The sequence below is a fragment of the Planococcus citri genome, chromosome 5 (genome assembly GCF_950023065.1).
Source record: "Planococcus citri chromosome 5, ihPlaCitr1.1, whole genome shotgun sequence".
In the NCBI taxonomy this organism is placed as follows: Eukaryota; Metazoa; Arthropoda; class Insecta; order Hemiptera; family Pseudococcidae; genus Planococcus; species Planococcus citri.
The window spans coordinates 46,864,872-46,885,887 of record NC_088681.1 but is presented as its reverse complement, the minus strand read 5'-3'; the positions used below and the strand labels follow the sequence as shown (position 1 = coordinate 46,885,887).

The 21,016-nt window shown below is 35.5% G+C and overlaps 1 protein-coding gene across 4 annotated transcripts in view; it reads right to left on the bottom strand.

Moving 5' to 3' along the window:
• LOC135848894 (uncharacterized) overlaps positions 1 to 21,016 on the bottom strand; it is a 46,885-nt gene that overhangs the window by 7,993 nt on the left and 17,876 nt on the right. For all 4 annotated transcript variants that reach the window (XR_010559454.1, XR_010559452.1, XR_010559451.1 and 1 more), the window contains exons 2-3: positions 18,649 to 18,763; positions 7,794 to 7,974 (exon numbers count right to left, since the gene is read on the bottom strand). The gene's annotated coding sequence lies outside the window, so the exon portion shown is untranslated. The remainder of the gene's footprint in view (positions 1 to 7,793; positions 7,975 to 18,648; positions 18,764 to 21,016) is intronic.

Below are 21,016 nucleotides of genomic sequence, written 5' to 3'. Positions count from 1 at the left end.
AACTTGTGGCGTCATTTGCCCTATTTTATTTCAATTTTCTAATGATGTAAAAAATTTCCTCGTGAGCTGCTCAAGTTGTTGAAAAAGCAGATTGAAATTTTGTGTTTTAGAGCATTGGACTTTCCATGTTCAGGTCTTATAAAAAAAGTTGAGAAACGTAATCAAAAAAAAATTTAGCTGATAACATTTTACAGAAAGTTACTTGATTTTTTTGTTTCCGTCTGCATAATGTGAATATAGCTTAGTAAATCAACATATAATTCGTTGGAGAAGATTGAGGAAAATTTCATATTACAATCTGATCGTTCGGTCCAACTTCTCTCAGACATTAAAGAGTGAATAATTCCTAATCTAGCTCGTGAAAGGGACAATCATCTCCATCAATGCAGTGTTCCCAAAAGAAAGATCCAAATCCCCAAGCTTTTCAATACATTTACGTAAAACGTCATTTAGGCAATTCACGTACCTACAGATTTCGTAACAATACAAAAACCTCCTCCATCTCCTTCATCAACGGGTACTTTGAAACGTAGTTAGGTAATTTAACATTCTACACATCAAAATTTCCACTCATACAGAGTACAATACACCTTAGCATTGATTTCCGAATCACTTTCAGTACCCACAGCTACCTACATTACATTCGAGCTTATTAATGTAATAGAGAATACTCGCACGCACATAGCATTTACATCTTACACAAATGGGCGCAATTCTTTCTATTCTTATTCCCCTTTTAGTACATACTTATACTTCTGAGAGGGAAAGAAACAAGAAAGAGCACAAGAACCGTTTAAAATCTGCGTAGTTCAAGGTTCAACGGCGAATTTGTTGCGTAAGTTAGACGAAACAACGAATGGTTTTATTTCGAGAAAAACAAAGACAGACTGAAAGCACACCGCAACAACCATCATCGCCACACGACAAAAACTTTAAAAACAACGCCAAGGGAGGCAGGAGACGTAGAGGGATCCTTAGAGGTCACGAAACGTAGCTCGGCGCTAAATCCAATTAATACGTCGTTAACATTTGACACTTTACAATGTTGAGAAAAATTCTGCCCATGCGAATCTCGCAGCTAGTAGAGGAAACGTTTTTCCAAATGGAGAACGTGGTTGAGAAAAATCGTTGAAAAAAAATATGAACCAATTTTCGCTACGATATCACGTTTTTATGGCTTATCACGTCGCTTCGACTAATCCACCTGACCCTTGCGGTCATTTTCCGGCGGGTGGCCGGGCAAATCCCCGGCATCGACAAAGTAAACACGCGTCAATCCAACTCACACAAATACACACCAACATACTTTAGAGCAGAACGCGATGTGATAATTGTATACGTATAGAGTTTGTGGGTCGTGTGTGTTTGTGTGCTTTACATGGCCGTTAGTTCGGCTCCCAGAGCGAGGCTAATAAGGTGAGGAGAGGGTGGCAGGGTAGAACGCGTCGATATGACGCCTATATTATTTTTAAATTATTACCTCGAAATAATTTTCATCTTTTTTCCCAGTAAAAGACCTCATTATCGGTTTTGATAATTGGTCGATGCGATAGTCGACTTTGCAGAGAAGTTTTTTCAACGGTTCGGGTTCGGTGCCGTCCAGACGCCGGCAATTTCGATACCGTCTATAATATAGTCTTTTTCGTTACTTTTTATCGAGTTTCGTACTTTCTCAACACGTTGAACTTTATATTACAGCTGGTAATATTATTGCGAAGAGTATTCATTAAGAAAGGACCCAAAAAATTACACCATACGAAGCACTTTCCAAAATATCAAGAGAATATACGTAAGTAGGTGCACAACTTACACAAAAGCACATACTCTTTTCTCCCTCCATAACATTACGATCTTCTATCTCAATACTTCACTCACCGGTGAACCAAAAATTAATCGAATTCCTCCGCATCAACTCATCCACCAGCTCACTGCCAACTTGCACGTATACCACCGATGGTGTTAAAACCAGGCCACAATCTCAGCATGATCTCATCCTCAGCTCATTAACGGCCCAACGAGGCAACGAATGAGCGCCATCGTCGAAATTGTAAAAAGAAAAAAAAACACCTAAATCGAAGCCGCCTGCGCCACCTCGCTCGTCTCTTCATATACTTCGTAATCCATCATGTACCGCATATGTCCGCGCCAACACAGGCGACATCCTGCTGCGATGCCATCGTCGTTGTAGTTGTTGTTATCGATCATGGGAACGAATACTTTCTCAAGCGACCATCACTCTGGTATACATATACTTTTGCTTCTTCCTCGTGGGTACCTCCGGCCTAGTTCCGCTGCCTCCTTGATGTGCCGTTATCAGGCAATACACTATACGAGTACAAGCGCGAATATAACATCGTCTTCTCAACACTCAACTCTTCAACAGCCGAGAAGTGGCGCACGTTGAACTCTCTGAGCTGCCTAACGTACCATTAGTGTATTGTTTCTCGCTATAAGCGAGAGAAAATCCATCATGGTAGCGCGTTTCAACAGCAGCAAGGTAGAGAATCATCTAGTCATGCAGAAAGATGAGATCTTTCGATATACTGCGGTAATGCTGGGTATCGCAGAGCAGGTATCATCGATGTCTTTATTGAGTTGGCTCGAATGTTCACAAGTTCATATTGTAATAAGATTAGCATTATCAAAGGAAACAAAACAAGTGCCACAATCGATACCTTCTTGTAGTCTGATACAAAGATGAGATTTACATCGGAGGGAAAGATCAAAAGTACCTACTGGAAGCAGCTTCATCCTTCACTAACTGGTTATGTGATAAGAAAATATCTTAGCTCTGGATGAAAGTAGCTACCAGTAAACAGGTTTACCCTTAGAACAGCATCAGACCAATCTTATACCCCTCATAATTCTATTCAGTTCTATCAAAGGAAGAGATTTCTGCTCATGATGGAAGTTGCTACAACATGAAAGGTCATAGTCACTGCAAAAATCTTATACATATTCATATCAAAAAAATGAAAACTCCATATCACAGTGAGATCAGCAGAAGCACACTGACCCTCAGTAATCCATCTTTGAAGAGAATTTCAACATCAGATAAGAATTAGCAACAACGCAGCAGAAGACTTGCTGCAGAAGTGCAGATAGATCATTATAATGTAGATACAGAAGTATTATGGAGATTCAGTCACAGCACAAGGGCAGATTTCTGTCTTTAATGAAGAATGAAGATGAAAACCGTGGAATCTAATCATCTCACATTCAGGTATTTCTGATTTGTTTTACCCAAGAACAAGATCTCCGGCTTAGCACTGAGAAAGATCAGCACTGGAAAAAAAGCAAGTTTGCTATACATTTCTTCTATCTTATTAAAGAAATCCATTTCTGCTACTGATGAAAATTTCAATATCAAAACAAGGTCACCACACAAATGACTCAAATTGATCATATCAAAAGATGAAACCTCGGGATCAACAATTTCTCTGTCAGAGATGAAGCAATGACAACAACAGAATGGACTGAAGCAGTCGCAGATATCTTTTCTGATGTATTCCAGGGTTGAGATCTAGTATTTTCATGCTTATTCTTGATAATGTATTTACCTATTTCTGCTTTCCTGCAAACTCAAAAGATAAGGATATTTTCATGATTCCATCCTCATCAAATATGAAACAGCAGTGCAACTGAATGGACTGAGACTGAAGTGACTGGATTAACCACAGATATTCACTAAAATAGACCACTCAAGGTTGTCACACCATATTTAAGTGAAGACACATCATAAACAATAAGATATCCCCCTTAGAGGTGGAATAGCAATAACAGGGTAGACTAAACTGACTACGTTAGAAGTATACCAAGTCTCGCAAGGCTGTTAACCCGAAACAAACCCAAAATCGCTTGAAACCAGGTTCATATTACAACTCAAAACAGAGATGTAAGGTACTTAACTCTTGTAGGTATATATTAAAGCCATAATTATTGTACCAAAAATAAAATACCGTATACAATACAAAATATGGTACCTATTTTCAGGGAAGTTAACCATAAACCATAATTATTTCAATTAAGATTATTACGGTTTTCACATTCACTCCAACTTTTTCATTGAAATTTTCTGGTTTTTGTTTTGGTTTTGAAATTGCAAAAATTTAGTTTTTGGTTACAGTTTGGGTTTTACTCACAAAAATTTCGGTTTTCATTTTGGTTTTGATTTTGGTTTTTACAGTTTCACACATTTTTATTCTTATTTTTTTCTTAAAATTTCTTCAAAATTTCTCATTTGATTCTCACATTCTCCATGGTCAGTGATTAGTGATTACTTGATTAGCAATGTTATTAAATGTTTAGGCAACAAAGTGACAACCCAATTGGTTATGATGATCAGATGTATCAATTTTCCTCGATTGCAAGTCTCAAAAGTAAAAAAAAATCCCCCAAAAAATGTATGGTAAAAAAATGTAATAAGAAAATTGAAAAAACCATAACCAAAATAAATTATATCTGTTCAAGGTTTTGGTTCAACTCTTACTACTTTCATCATGTTCTGTTACGGTTTTTTACAGTTTATAAAAAACCGATGAATGATGATGAATTTTAGTTTTTAGTTTCAGTTACGGTTTGATGGCCAAAATTAACAATTTTGTTCGGGTTTTGGTTAAGGTTTTCGGTTTTTTGAGGTTACAGCTGGAACCCCTGCCTATTTTACTGTATTTCATGCTAATTTGATGACTGGTGAGTTTTTTAGTTAGGGGAAAGAAGATTTGAAAGCATCAAATCTTCATTTTAGAGTAAATTACCAACCTGTATTTTACGCTGATTGTGCAGGTATTAAGACAGAAAAAAATACTGGTATTTTTGCATCTCTGACAGACATGGATTCAAATCTGATGGGCTGTCCAAAAAAAGAACCAGCTCAGGGACTCCCAAATTGTGCAAAAGTGAAAGTTTTCAACATGGAAAATTAATACTGATCCCAAATTTCAATCCAAAATTGAAACTTTTTCAACTCAAAACTGGAAGTTTCATCATGAACCCAAAATCCAAATCCAAATCCAAACCAAACCAAACCAAACCAAACCAAACCAAACCAAACCAAACCAAACCAAACCAAAAACAACAAAATTTTGAGTGAACTTGAAATCAATTTCAACCAATTTCAAACATTGACCTAAAACCAAAACTGAATCAAAAATCATTTTAGTCAATAGCCTTGATCTCTTAATACTCAAAAGGATCTCATGCATATGATTGATGCTTAATTACATCGAAAGATAAAGTTACCTCCATCTCAACAAGAAGATGGAACTGCAATTACAGAATGGACTAAAGTAACCACTAATAGTAATATCTCAAATAGACTACTAGCACAAGGGTTGTCACATCCATGTCCAGTTGCTTCACAAAGGATAAGATATACCTACTTATCTTCATTAAAGATAAAACTGGAGTTGGCACTTGGCAGTACTTTGATACTTCTGGAGACAAAATATTGAAAACCCGAGCATCAAATCTCAAAATTTTGAGCTTGATACTCTACAATGAATTATTCTCTGCAAAGATCACCAAAAAATGATGAAAAACAGAAAAAGAACTACAGTTTGAAATTTGCCAAAGTCGGAAAATGAGAAAAGCATATGCCTTCTAGTAATTTGATGATGTCATCAAGTTATCTCGAGTAAATGTTTTTAGTCTTTGACAGTTTTTTCATCAATTTTGGGTACAAAAAAAATCAAATTTTGATACCAGCACACCTTGCAATATTATTCTGAAAGTATCCATACCACAAAGTATTGACATAGTATCGCCAACCCAAAATAAAACAACAATAACAGAGCAGACTGAACCAACTGCAGAACTGCAGATATCTACATCCACTCAGAAAAAGCCTCAAACTTATTTTTGATACCTAAAAACATCCAGTTACATCAAAAGATGATGCTTGATCAGTGATCACTGATCAGTCTCCATCAGAGATGGAACACCAACAGCAGGACAGATTGAATTATTTAAGTCTCTGTCAAGTAATCTGAAAGAGTTAGAACTTAGCATTATATGTATTCTAGAAAATCAGCAGTATCATGGCAAGCTTTTCTCGTCAACGTCCTCAAATTAAATAACATCTCTGCAAGCATATATCAGGGGCAGTTGAGCAAGGCAACTCAGAACAGGATTTACCATTGCCAATCCAACAATTTGGAGTCAAATCATGCAAAATTGCTTCCAACTCTCTATCAAACAACTTCTCAGCACCATTCATTCATAAATATCGATCCATAGATACCCAGATACACCTCACTTCACTAATAAACCTACAGGACAGAAACATCACACATCAAAATACCTTCTACACAAAATTCTAACACACACACACAAATCCAAACAACCAGAAGAAAAAAATCTAAATAATACACATACTAGAGAGAGAGAGCAAATCAGACCATCATCCACAGCAAGCAACAGCACCGCAGCAAAGAGCACTCTCACATCAGCAACACGTAAACACCACTCGTACTCGTTCCGCACTACAACAGAGGGCATGGCATTATAAAAATCTGCGGCAGCATCGCAGCAACGACGACGTAAACCATTACCATATGAATGGATCTCGATTCCATTCATAAATCATTGAGAAAAAACATAAAACATTTTTGTAACTACATTTTTCCGGTTCTTTTATCACAAAGCATTCTCCATCTTTGTCTTTGTCTATATTCCCATCTCTGTCACTCTCATTTCCCTCGTTTACTCTATGTGTATACTCTCTATCGTGGTAGGTACTCGTATTGTACACGCGTATTTATACCTCCTCTCATCATTTTTACTTTGTCCATCCCGTCTCGTCCTTATCTCGTATATTATAATAATACAATCTGTATTTCTCTCATCTTCCATCCGTCGATCATACGTCTGCACTATTGGAATTTTTTTATTTATAATTACACCGCTGATTCGATGTAGTATGGTACGAGTACGTTGCACAGCATCACCGCGTTCAGTTGTCTGATATCCTCCTCTCTCGCGGTCTCTCCTACGTACGTACCAGATTTTATCTACATATCGCTATCCAACTACCCATATCCGTCCCCGAACCCCTCGTCCTCGCATCTCGCTCATACATTCTCTGATAACCCGAGCCACGATGAACTTTCCTCATCAACATCATCATTATACATACTTATTATATCTAATACCGTGATACAATTTTTTGCTCTTTCTACTATTACTTATTTCTCCTCTTCCTCACACAAACATGGCAAACAGATGTTAATTGTAAATCTTTTGAATTATATACCAGTACATATTGCCCAGTTCCCACTGTCTCTCGCGTTATCATTCTATACAGTCCAAAATATCCAATTAGTTAATCAATGAGATGGGAAATTCCCATTATGTCAGTATACTGGTCGAAGTTCATTTACCGTTATCTACACATCGAAACGCCATCGCTTATACCGCGTGCTCCTTATCATCAAAAGCTCCGAAATACTAAAATAAATCGATAAAATTCAGAGATAGAAATTACCTAGAATACCTAACAGTAGCGTAGCGAGGAAAGACGACCGAAGGAATGCGAAATGTTTCTCAGATATGGTTTTCAACATCTTCCATATAAGAGCATATTTTTTTGAACTTTGAAGTAATATGAAGTGAAGCTACACTTTAGGAGGATTTCAGAAGAGTACGATACAAAATAAATTTAAAACGAAGGAGCCCAATCAACCGTAGCATAGTAACCTTTGACCGGTTACATAGGCTGTGAAGTACTCCAACACATATACCTTCACGTAACATTAAAACAATCAAGAAAATAATCATCGCAGCAAACACCTTACCTTCGTAACGCTTGAGGTAGATTCAGAGTCAATCGACCGATGTCATGGTAATTGGTAACAGTTTTGCATATTTTCTTCTCGAGTATTTGTTCAACACGAAGTTGGCTCAGAAATTTGGCAAAATGTCTCTCGAACCACATTTTTTTTGTTGCAAATGCCTCTGATAATAATTATTATAAATCTGTAATCAAAGAAAAAGAAAAAAAAATTAATCTCACAAGTTCAGACATGAATAAATTCAAGTATGTATACGGAAATATATTTCATTATAAAATAAATATTATTGTACCCCCCCTTCCCCCTTCTCCCAAAAACAGATCAAATTCGACACCGATAAACTCCTCGAATGGAAATAAGTTGGCTTATTTTTTTCACAACTATACCGAAATGTTCAAAATTTCTCTCAGTAATGTTGCATCGAAAACCTCGAGATAACGTTGTCCCCCTCCCCCTCCCTGCTAAAAAAAGGTAACTAAAAAATCGTTTCAGATGGCATTTCAGAAATAAAAAAAAATCTTACGAAATTTAATCCCCATTCCAGGAATTTTTTCACTTCCTGAGAAAAGGAGAGCTTTTTAAATGCAATCCTAGACCCGAGCATTTTTCATTACAACCCACTCAATCAAGAAAATTTCGAACTATTCCCAAAACGAGGTGATTATGAATCACTATAACAATTCATCATGTTTTATTTTTCAACACATCTGCCTATTTCTACATAAACTTGAAAAACAAAAGCGACTTTCATTAGATCATTTACCTTACCCAATATTTCTCATTGGTGAAAAAACTGAGTGGTGCAGATGGAAATCAAAAACTGGTAATTTCGGGTAAGAGGACGTAAATATGTCACAGAAACAAGACCAAACAAAAAAGAGACTAAAATGAAAAGAAAAAAAATTAAAAGCAAAAAAACGCCTACTTTATGACATCTGAAGGGAGCAAATCCGTCTCAAACCAACACTTCTGAGTTTTGCAAAAACGGAACTCTAAGGGAAATTTTTTGCAGTTTTTCTATCGTATTCCCCACTTTTTACCCCCCCCCCACCCGTAAAGTAAATTTATTGCAGTTCATTTTTGTTTCACCCTCATTTTCTCCTCCAATAAAAAATACGATCTCAAAAAATTATTATCTCATTTTTTTCACTAGATTTTTATCCTCATCCTCCTACTACAACTTTTTCTCTTTGTTCCCCTTCAGCCCTAAAAAAATCAATTGATGAGAAAAATATCTTCTAAAAATTGAAATTTTATTTTTCGAGATCTATTCCATCTGATTCATCTGCCCCCCCCCCTCCAAAAAGTCAACCTATGAAAATTTTCAATTTCAATTTTTTCAATCCATTAATCTCATCTTTTGTATAGATTTTTATCCTCACCCTCCTACAACTGTTTGTCTCTGTTCCCCTACAGCCCTAAGAAATCAAATAATGAGACAAACATTTTCAAGAAATTGAAATTTTATTTTTTCGCGAACTATTCCATCTGATTTCTCTGCCCCCCCCCCCCAATAGAAGAAGTCAACTGATGGAAATTTTCAATTTCAATTTTTTCAATCCATTAATCCAATTTTTTGTATAGATAGATTTTTATTCTCATCCTCCAACTACAACTTTTTCTCTCTGTTCCCCTTCAGCCCTAAAAAAAATCAAATAATGAGAAAAATATTTTCAAGACATTGAAATTCTATTTTTCGCGATCCATTCCATCTGATTCCTCTGCTCCTCCCCCCCCCCCCCCCTCCAAAAAGTCAACTGATGAAAATTTTCAATTTCGATTTTTTCAATCCATTTCTATTCCTTACCCTCCTTGATCAAAATAGAAAATTACGAGGGAAAATATCTTCAAAAAATTATTCCGTTCCTTGCAGTCTGTTTCAATCTCATTTTATCACCTCCTTTTTCTCTCCTCTCTTCAAAAAGAGAACCAGAGAAAATTTTTCTCAAGAATGCCAACATAATTTTTCATAGTCCTGATCCAACCCTTTCTCATACTTCTCCAAAAAAACTGGAATTTTTTTAAATTACCGGTATGTATTCCATTACAGTCTATAGCAACCTCATTCCCTTCCCTTTCTCCTCCTTCAAAAAAAGAAGATCAACTGCAAAAAAATGAGAAAAATATTTTTAAAAATTGAAATAATTATATTTTCTTACGCAGCTTACACATTTTAATCTTCCCCTTCTCCTCCCCCCCCCCACAAAAAAAAGATCAACAACCGAGAAAAATTTAATATAAGAATTGAAATGTTATTATGCTATTGCTGTGCTATGCACATGATCTCTTCTCAAGAAACCCAAAAAGAGGAAAATGAAAAAATTATTGTTTGCAAATTAGTATTTTTAATGCCACATCTCTTCCTACTCTTCTTTTTCCTCATCCTCCTCCTCTGCCCCCCCCCCTTCAAAAAAAGATCAACTAAAAATGAGTAATGTGCAATTACACAGGATCTCATTTTCAGCAATCTTTTTTCATCCTCCTCCCCCCTTCAAAACAGACAAACGAGACAACTACTCTCAACAACTCGAATTCAATTTTTCGCAGTTTATTTCCATCGAGTCCTTCTTCCCTCTTCTTGCCACATCAAAAGAATCAAATGAGAAAAATTTCAGCGCTGTTGTCATTTTAGACTTGAAATTACAAAAATATGAAAAATCAATTGAAAAATTCCATCAAAAATTGAAATAAAATAAGTCAAAAAAAAAACAGATAAGATTACCTAGGTACTCAAAATCGTAGCACTTTTCCCCAAAATTTCAAAATTAAAATCTACATAATTCAAATTTTACTACACTACAATTTTTCATCCTTATACTAATCACTTCAATCATCAAAAATATTTATACATATTACGCATTCATTCAACTATGTATCTCCAAAGCTTCCGAATAATTAGATAAATAAAAAAACAACTATCGAAATTCAACGCAACATTACAAAAATAGAAAAATTAGCTATGTATGTACCTACACAACAAACGGAAATGGCCGATAAAAAATTTCAACAAAAAAAAAAGGTAAAAAAGACCATAAAACACACTTGACAAAAGTTTTAATCTTATCGTATACAGTAGTCATTTCCGTTCTTCGACCACGTTACTGGGTTAATATCACACCACATGTATAACTCAACTACACTACAGTAATTGCTAGTTCTAAACTGCGCTGAAACATATAAAAATAATTTCTCCTCTCCTTCCGGCCTATTTTCTGTAGCCATTTCTTATACGAGTACTCCCATTATGACAAAATTGACCGTTTCGAAAAATCCCAGCAGTGGTCACCGCACACGGTTCTACGAAATTTCACCCTTATATTCGCCCATTGCTGACTCGTTCATTCACAACGGTAAGGGATTTGGTTTTCCAAGAAAAACAACCACATGCACCGTGTAAAAATATTTAAGCATGAATGCATCGTGTACCTAACCTATATAGAGGCAGGCGGACGTACGTACAATAGGGGGTCCTTTATATATTTATTATTTTTTATTTAATCATAATAAAAACCTGGCGTATCTGATTGTCGTAGTCGTCGAGTAAATTTGTAAGTACTTTTACAAATTAACCCCCTTCCTCGACTCCTCACCTACTGGTACAATTCGCAGAAAAAATTAAATCATCGACGACACGCACTATTCATTCGGCTTAATCAGTATACTCGGGATTAATTCGTTGATAAATGCAGGGGGAGTGGAAACCCGCCCTTTAAAGGACTAATCTAGAAATAGTCAGAAGCAATCGTCATTGAAGAGATCCTATTTTCCAAAAAAAAAAAATTCCAAAGTAGTAATTGATTTTTTTTAACACGATTTCTTCGATATACTTAAACCCTCCTACTCTTTTCCCAACATCAAAGAACAAAAAATCTTTCGAAAATGAGTCAAAAAATACCCTCTAGCTTGACTCAGCAATCTCATCCAGCACACACTTCTGCTCAAAAAACACCACCAGAGTCGCCACTTCATCGTCGATACTCAACTCGTATCGTTTCCAATTACACCAACACCCCCAAAACCACCCCCCTAGTCGTACTGCTGGCGTCAAATGTAAAATGGTACCGGGCATTACAAAGGTCCAATTCGATCGCAGTCGTCGTCGTTGTCGAATTCAAAACAACAACCACCAAACAAACGTATGAAAAATGATCCTGCCACGATGACTTGTATAGTAGGTACCTTGGTTAGAATGAAATGAAAAGTCGAATATTGAAATGCACCCCCTTGTCTGGCTCCCTTCAGCTCTTCTCTACCTTTCTACCTTGTTCTCGCACAGCGGTTCTTAATTTCACACTTATATACTCGAATACCTTCTTGTCGGAGTATTTTTTCAATAGTTTATTGCCCATCGATCGATGGCTACAATCGTGCTAAGTCAATTCTTCCTTGTCTGCCTCTTTCGTTACCCTCAACCAAAGTAAGGTAATTCGGTACGCAGGATCGGTTATTCGTCGCGATTAATGCTCACCTCGTTCAGCGAATGGAAAATTCCGCTCGTAAAACAAAGCGAAGAAAGAAAAAACAGAACACGTGACAACGAATACCTGTTCTTTTCGCTTTGCTTTTTATAATAACATCTTCTCAGTTCTCGTACGCGTATAATTGAAGAAGAATTCATACCGCTAAGCCATCTCACCCTTCACCCCGATCCACTCCACACTGTAATTTCTCTCGCTCGTCAACCTATTCTCTTAATCAAATATTCATAACGGTGATACTCTTTTTTTTTTTTTACTCGCGTATCCTTCTCACTCACACACACACTTGGGCCTCTTTGAGCGGCCTTCTCTTCTTCCATCGATACAACGCACTCCCTTTTGTGCGTGTCACGTCGAAAAACAGAGACAGAGAAAAAAAGTAAAACCTCTATTTTAAAAAAAAATATCGAGGACAAGATGCGTATACGTAGGTAATATACACACGCGCCGCATAATAAAGTCATTAGAATAAGCTGTGTATACTTATGACGCCGCCGCTTCGACTAACTATACGACCACCAATCCTCTCTCTTCTTCTTTGAGAATTCTCAGACTGGAGTGCACAGCTACACATATTATAACTGTTGTACTAAATATTATTATGTGTATTTCCAGGTATTCGTGTCCTTTTTTACCTCACCAAGCTCCACAGCTCGGCGTCAACCTTTTTTTTTCCTTCTTTTTTTCACTTCTATATGGTCTACTATGCAGCTCTGTTCTTTGGAAACTATTATAATGGGTAATATTTCATCCGGTAACAAAAGAAGAAAATAGAATGAGGAGGCATGGAGGCAGGGGGCCACAGAGACAATGACAAAGTGAACGGTACCTATCTATCGAATTCTCTGAAATCATCGTCGAGGCTCGAGAGTATTTTGTATCGCATATTTACATATACGTATCTACGGTTATAAATCGGCCATCAAATTGTAACTAGATTTAGAGGTTCCTCACTTCACCCTTATAGGTTTGTGATGCCGAAAAGCATCGAGAATCGGCACAAGATTAGACTCGTTAATGAGAAATGTGAAGACTAAATGACCACTAAGGATTTAAAGTTGAGATATGAGAAAAAGAAAAACATCGATTTGATGGGATTCTGCATCGTTTGAGATATCGATAGGTGTATCACTGGATTTATGTGGAAGAATAAGGGGGAAAAGATCAAGCTACAGCATAAGATTATTTGGAAAACTGAGTCAACATTTCATCAATCCTGATCGAATCGATGGCAGAAAAATTGTGGAGGGGAGGTTGACGAATCCAAGCCTTCCATAACCGATATTAATTATATTTTTATATTGTCTGACACTGCAGGAATGCTTCGATAAAATCCAGATGCAAACATGAAATCTCACGAATTTTCAAAAGAAAAAAACAACAAACTGCACTCGTGGCAGGAAAAAGAGAGGATTCAGATGAAGCCTGTTTGGAAAAAACAGATGAAATTTGTCCTCAAATATTCAAGATACTTAGTTCGAGTGATATTTGAAATTTCAGCATTTTTTTTTTAGCTTAAACCATTCAAATATGTTTTCAAAATGGTTCCAAAAAGCAAAAGAAAAAATTGATTCATAAGTTTTTATTATTAAGAAAAGGTCACATTGAGAAGTTTGAAAAACTGAAACTTGAAGAACAGAAAAAACATCAACGCATAGATCAGTTCTGACATAAAATTCAAGTTTCTCACATTTTATTTTTATCGCTGAAATGATTTGTAATTCGAATTTGAATTACTTATTCAGGTCTGAGAAGGAAGGAAAAGAGGGGAGAGGCATTTTATATTGCTCGTCGATCTCACGGTGAAAGTTTTTGATTTGGCTCAGAATTTCTTTGAGAACTGTAAGCTGACTTCATCACGAAAAGTTCAACTTGAACCTTACAAAAAAAGCTCTCGAAGCCATTTTTCTGGAAAAAATAGAAAAAAAATATAGGAATCTTGAAATTTGTCGGTGGTGTGAGGGAGGAGGGAATCTTTTCCTTTATTGCACCAATTTTAAAATTAGGTATTACATATTTTGAAAGATAGAGGGAGCTCCATGAGCAATCAAAAATTAATCAATCTACTTGAGCCTTTTAATTTTCACTCGAAATATCACACGAATAAAAACAAAGCTTCTCAGGAATACTTCTACAGGTGAAAAATTATCATACTCTGTAATCATTTCCCCCCTTTTTTCATTAAATCCTCAGTTAATCTCAAAAAATCATGATTTTGATTTTTTGAAGGGGAAAAAAATTGGAAAAATTTTAGAAATAATCAATCAAAAAGTTCAAATTTCTAACTTCAACTCAAGATATTTCAAAAAACAATCCTCCCCAAAAAAATTACTTCTACAGGTGAGAAATTTCACATTCTGCAATTTCATTTCCTTTCATCACCCCCCCTCCCGTTTAAATCCCCGTTCACCTCAAAAAATCAATTTTTTGAAGGGGAAAAATTGAAAAAAATTTAAGTACATATTAGATTTAGAAAACTAATCAATCCAAGTTCAAATTTCTAACTTCAGCTCAAAATATTTCAAAAAAAGATCCTCCCAGAAAAATAACTCTACAGGTGAGAAATTTCACATTCTGCAATTTCATTTCCTTTCATCCCCTCCCCTCCCTTAAATCCTCAGTTCGCCTCAAAAAAAACAATTTTTGGAGGAGAGAAAGAACAAGAAAATTTGAAAAAATTGTCATTAGAAATCACCAATTCAAGTTCAAATCTCAATTCAGCTTAGAATACCTCAAAAAACAAACCTGCCAGAAAAAATGAATCGCATGTTGCTGATGAAAGATTTTATACTTGATAAATTTTCTTCTCTTCGTATTTTCCAAAATATTCTCAATTTTTCGCAAAAATTGAATTTTCGGCGATAAAAACATTAAAAAACATAAATTTTACCTCGAAATATGAAAAAAACAACGCTTTTAAAAAATATGAGTCGCATTTTACTGAAGAAAAATTTTATACTTTACAATTTTTTTCCAAATTTTTTCTTTTCAATACAATCGTTTGTTTCAATCTCAAAAATCGAATTTTCAACGATGAAAAATAATGAAAAAAATAAGTATAAATTTAGTTCAAAACATTTCAAAAAAGAAAGCCATCTGAAAAATTAAGTAACATTTTACAGAGGAAAATCTACTATTTCATTACTTATCCCTTTTTTTCTCAAGGCTTTTGATTTTTTCCATTAAAAAAAATCAATATTTTTTCTACACCCAAAATCTCAAACTTTTATCTGAATTTCAATAAAAAGAAGAAGAAGAAAAAAAAAGTCCAGGAATGAAGAAGACTTGAAATTTGTCAAAGATGCAAATCCTATAAATACTGATTAACTTCTCTCTCTCATTGAACTACATATGTACTTAAGCACATACATAGTTTTCAATTGGGTAAGTTACTAAAATTCGAGTGATTCAACGCTCCAAAAATTCAAATCAATTCAAGTTTTTTTCCATAAAATTTAGAATGCATCAACTTTGAGCTTTCATTAAAATAAACTTGAAAATAAGTTTTCCTTGGACTTACTCGAGCAATTAGCTTCCAAAACAAAATTGAAAATTTACCATATTTGTTCACACAAATAATAAAATTACAAAATATTCCATAATTTTGGAGTGAAAATTCAAAAATTCCCTGGTTAATTTCAATTTTTCTGAAACCAGAAAGTCAACATTTGCTGTAAGGAGAAAACATCAATCAATCTCAAATCAAATACTTTCATTTCAGACTGAGCATTTTTCCAAAAACACGTTGTGTAACGACAGGAACGAATCATGATTTTTTCGAAAATATCCCCTCTTCGAGAGCCCAAATCTTCCCTTCAAAGGCACCTAGGGAGCTAAAAAAAAATTTTCGAGTAATTTTCAACTCAAAATAAAGGTTTCTGCTGAATTTGGTCAAAATCCACCCACTTTTTTTCTCACGATCCACCCTAGTGATGCATAAATGCATCAATAAATCAATTTGCAGACTATAATAGGTTAGGACAAGATGTGATGGGCAAAAGGGGAAAGAGATAGTCCAATAACTCCCATTAAAACAAAAAAATGAAAAAAAGAAGAAAAACAGCTCATTTCGAACTGCACCATTCTTCATGAGATTCTTTCATTCCACATCACTTCAGTCGACTTCGATCAACATCAACAATAACACGAAATTTAAAAATGAGTTCTTCAAGCATCGAAGCCTTTAGAACTGATTAATCTGACATCATACTTCAATTCGACACAGTAAATAACTTCCAAGAAACCAACTCGATTAATTCCGGAAAACTTGAACAATTGAGTAAATAATTCGATCAACATTTCCACGAAGAGATTATTAGCATCCAGCTTGTCATCTCTTACCGGTTAAAGATATCGATACGTCTTGATACACCTAGCAAAAAATATAAGAAAAATCGCTTCTGACGCATGCTTCGAGCACTTCAACGAGTTCAAAGTCAAGATCACCGATACCTAAACACCAAGGACGAGAAAAAATCCCTCAAGGTTGATTTTGCCATTTTAATCTCCATCGAAGGTACGCAAGCACTCGAAAATCCCCCCACGTTACGCCATTTTCTGACATCTAGTATCATACTAATAAAATTGCACAACACTGCATCGACTAGCAGTAATCTTCATACTCATCTGCGTGTGGCTCGCATTCCATTAAAAAAAATCAATTTAACCATAGATGCAAATAATTCATCGATGATTCACGTGTATAAATCAATGACGAACTCGACACCATCATCGCTGTAGGGAGGTACTTTATTCAAATTAGGATTATGGTTACTTATACTCAGTGCCTAACTGAAAACTAAACTATGGTGTATGGTAACTGAAATAGGTACACGTGAAACCTGCCACAGACTACAGATAACGTAATTAAATCAACACAACAAACGAATGGAAAAGCAAAAAGGGCAGGGTGAGCGGAGGGCATATTGGTTTAAAAAGAAGTATCGGAAAATATATGAATAAATAATAACCAACTGGTTCGTGTCGTAATAATCGTCACCCTGCTATGACTCACAGGTACTGCCACACTATTCCAAGAACACTATTTGAATGGTAAAGAGCAAGAAAAAAAAAGTCTGTCATTGGTCTATTTTTGGTGCAATTACCTACACTTACGTACATATACGATGCGAGGCACTTTGACGATGCATGTTTCATTTCCTTATACAGAGCTGTACGCTGTACGCGAAATGGCGGCGAATTGTGACACTTATAATAAACTATGTAGATATGTATCACCTTCTTCACTCGGGCAGAGGAAGAGCATCTTTGTCGCGCGACGGAAACGGAAATAACTTACTACGTATGTTAATCGAAAGCACCCTGAGGAGGCAGAAGGGCAAAATGTATCATCGAAGCTGTATCGCGAAACTTATCTAACCATTTGGCCGGATATACGAATAAGACATCGCTTATTAGTCCTTACCCCTTTTTGTACGATGAATTTATTTATACGAGTATAAGTGCTCGCAGAGTTCAGCGATTAGCCCTCTTCGAGGTATTTTGTATTGCAAAAAGTCTCCCATCGTTCAAATGAGGAATACGAGCCATCATCAGGGCATAAAAAAAGTCAAACGTTTCCAAGTCCAGAGATCTGACCCATGAAGAGTATGCTCAATCGTATTACCTAATTCTACCCACTCAAATTCGAGTTGGAGGAATAAAATTTGAGAGCTGATTATGATTCAAAAACCACTAATTCAAAGATGAGTCTTGGAGAATTGAAAAAAGCTCTCACACAATACAAATTATCACGTTGCCTTTTCACACGCCACGTTGAACTTTTTTAAAAAGGCAATTTAATAATCGGGTAATCTATCTGCCCATTTCACTATCCTCTATACCTTCTTCCCCTCGACCTTCTTCACGATGCTTCGAACCTATCGAAAGATTAGAGAGGCGAATTAACAGGGTCAATGTTCACATACCGTCGTGACTTATTCTAAAATATCGATTCAATAACGTTTTATTTTAAACTATGACTATAGTATAGACTACGCCGTAATATCGTTCAACATTCCGATATACCAAACCGCAGTACACACGTGTAAATGTACACTGCACTATTGCTCGACCTCCTTACATCATCGTCGTAATATTTAGGACGATAAAGACTGCCTTGCCGGCCACCATAACAGACAGGAAACCATCTGGCTATTCGATAAGTTAATTAACTTAAATATAGATAACTCATTAGTATTCTCAGTACCTAGTATGTAATCTGTACCATTTCATATGGACCTGAAGTATACAATACTGATAACGCTACTAATTCTTACGTTTCTAGAGAGCTTCTTGATAGGGGGTTTATTAGACACATTTTCAACTTCATTCCATACAGAAGTAAAAATAATGGAATGTACATGAAGAATGACACTCACCCAGATGAAGAATGCTACAGCAAGAAATTCCTGTCATAATGTGAATATTATTGCTGAAGATTCGCAAAATGGCCACATTCCAGTCTCCTTCGTCGTTATCGCATTCTTTCGGATCCTGAGACAGAAAAAAAAACGAAAAATTCGGTTAGATTTACATCTTCATCATCATCTGCATCATCAAGTTTGTGATACCTTAATTTCAAGCATATAAATACAACCGACGACTTATTTACACATACAATATTCTAATGAACTGAGGAAGGGCACAGTAGGGGAACAATATACTTGTAACAATACTCCACACAGTCTCACAAGAAATAAAAATCATGAAAATTGCATCATTTTCTCAACATACTTGATAAATTACTTGATAAGAGAATAAAATCAGAATATACCCGGAATACCCAGAAAATTAGCAGGTAACTAACGAAGGTTCACTTATTTCCTTGATAATTTCACAGAATCACATTTCAAATAATTTTCCAGAGTTTTCCCAGTTTTCAAGCTATTCTCAGATTAATTTTTCTAATCTCCCAACCCCTTCAAACACCAAATACACTAAAACAGGATAGGAGAAGGGTGAAGGGTGCGAGGGAGGGGCGGGGGGTTGAATGTTTTCAACTTCGTAAGCTGTTGCAAATGACAAATTGATCAATCCACAAACATCGATGTCTATATTAATAAAGCTACAATCAAAAGTATATGAGGAGGGGAGGGGGGTTTAAACATTGATTAAAATTTCAAGTTTAACAAAAACGTTTATTGTGTGGCGTTGATTTTATAAAATTCTTCGATTTTGGGGACAAAATTTCAAATTTCCCTGACTTTTCTGAAAGGGCAAAATTCTTCGCCTTTTCTTAGTTTTCAAGGTTTTTTCAAACAAGGGAACCCTGCAGTTTTCTATTAAAAAGCTTCATTTTCGAGAAATTTGCAGAAAACTGCGAATTCTGAAATTTGGAAATGAAATTATGGAACTTTCGGAGCATTTTGGAGGCCTAACGAAGGAGTTTACGACAAAAATCATTTAGAGGATTAAAATTTCTAATCGTCTGCATTTCCAGATCGAGATATGTAGGTATTCGCAGTTTCTGAAATTCGGATATGAGACATTCGGAAGTTAGAGGCACTTTGGAGGCGAAGAGAGAGGGTGGTTTACGTCAGAAATAAGAAAAACCAAATTTCTAGAGAAATAAATTTCAAAAAAATAAGCATCGCTTGTTTTTTCTCGGAGGCTTGATTTTTAAAATGATTGCATAAAACGACGAATAAATACTAAACTTTAGAAATGAGGCGATCAAAATTTCAAGGTGCTTTGGAGTCTGAAAGAAAGATTTCCAGGCAAAAATTATGAGAACCAAACTCGTACAATATTGGAATTTCAATTGACAATATGTCATTTAAGTATTTTATGAAAGGGGAGGGGGTTCCTTTTTTGAAATAATTCTCTAAAAACTGATAATTCTGAGATTTGTCCAATTGACTTCATTTACTCATTCTACCTCGAAAACTCAAGTAGTTCTTGTTTATTACTAATTAGTTAAATAGTTATTTTGTACTAAATGATGGCAAGAAGCATTAATTTTTTTCAAGTTTTTAATAAAATTCAAATGCATTTGCAACATTTTCATCGAGTTTTCATATCATTGGTACGCATTTTTAAATAGGATTTCTCAAATTGCCCCATTTTGGGCAGAATTGTTTCCAATTTCTGTAAAATCAACCGAGCACATGCCATTTTTAACTTTTTTTTTCAAGGAGGTGTCATTTTTGAAATACCTATCAGCAAAAAAAACCTGCAAAAGAAATGATAAAGGGGGGGGGGGTCAGCGATTTTTTTTGAAATTTTTCCTGTGAAAAGACCTTCCGAAGAGATGACCAATGATGCAAATTACATCCCTCTAGTCCTTTTTTAAAGGCTGCTAGGGGGTGTCAAAGTTTTCAGTCAACCTAAAATATCATCTATTTCAGCAGTGGATTACTCGATAACCGCGATACCTACCAAAATGGAACTTTCTCCCATAGTTGGGGGTTTTGAAAGAATTTTTGGTGATATCATAAAAATCAGTGATGCCACTTTTTTTCGTACAAAAAATTAGCTCAAAAAGTTTTAAAACGTAGTTTTCATATCGTTCCGACTTTCAAAAATTCTGAAAAAAATATATTATGGACAACTTTTCATGCTGAACAACATATTAAAAAATTGGGATGGTAACATGTTGCAAAGTCGATTTAAAAAAATTGAAAGTTTGCGAAAAAATGCGATTTTTTGATATAAAACATGAAAAAAAGTTTTGATAGGTGAAGTTGACCCATTTGACCCCTATTTGTACGTATCTGTTGAAAAAGTTGAAAAAACCCTTTCACTCAA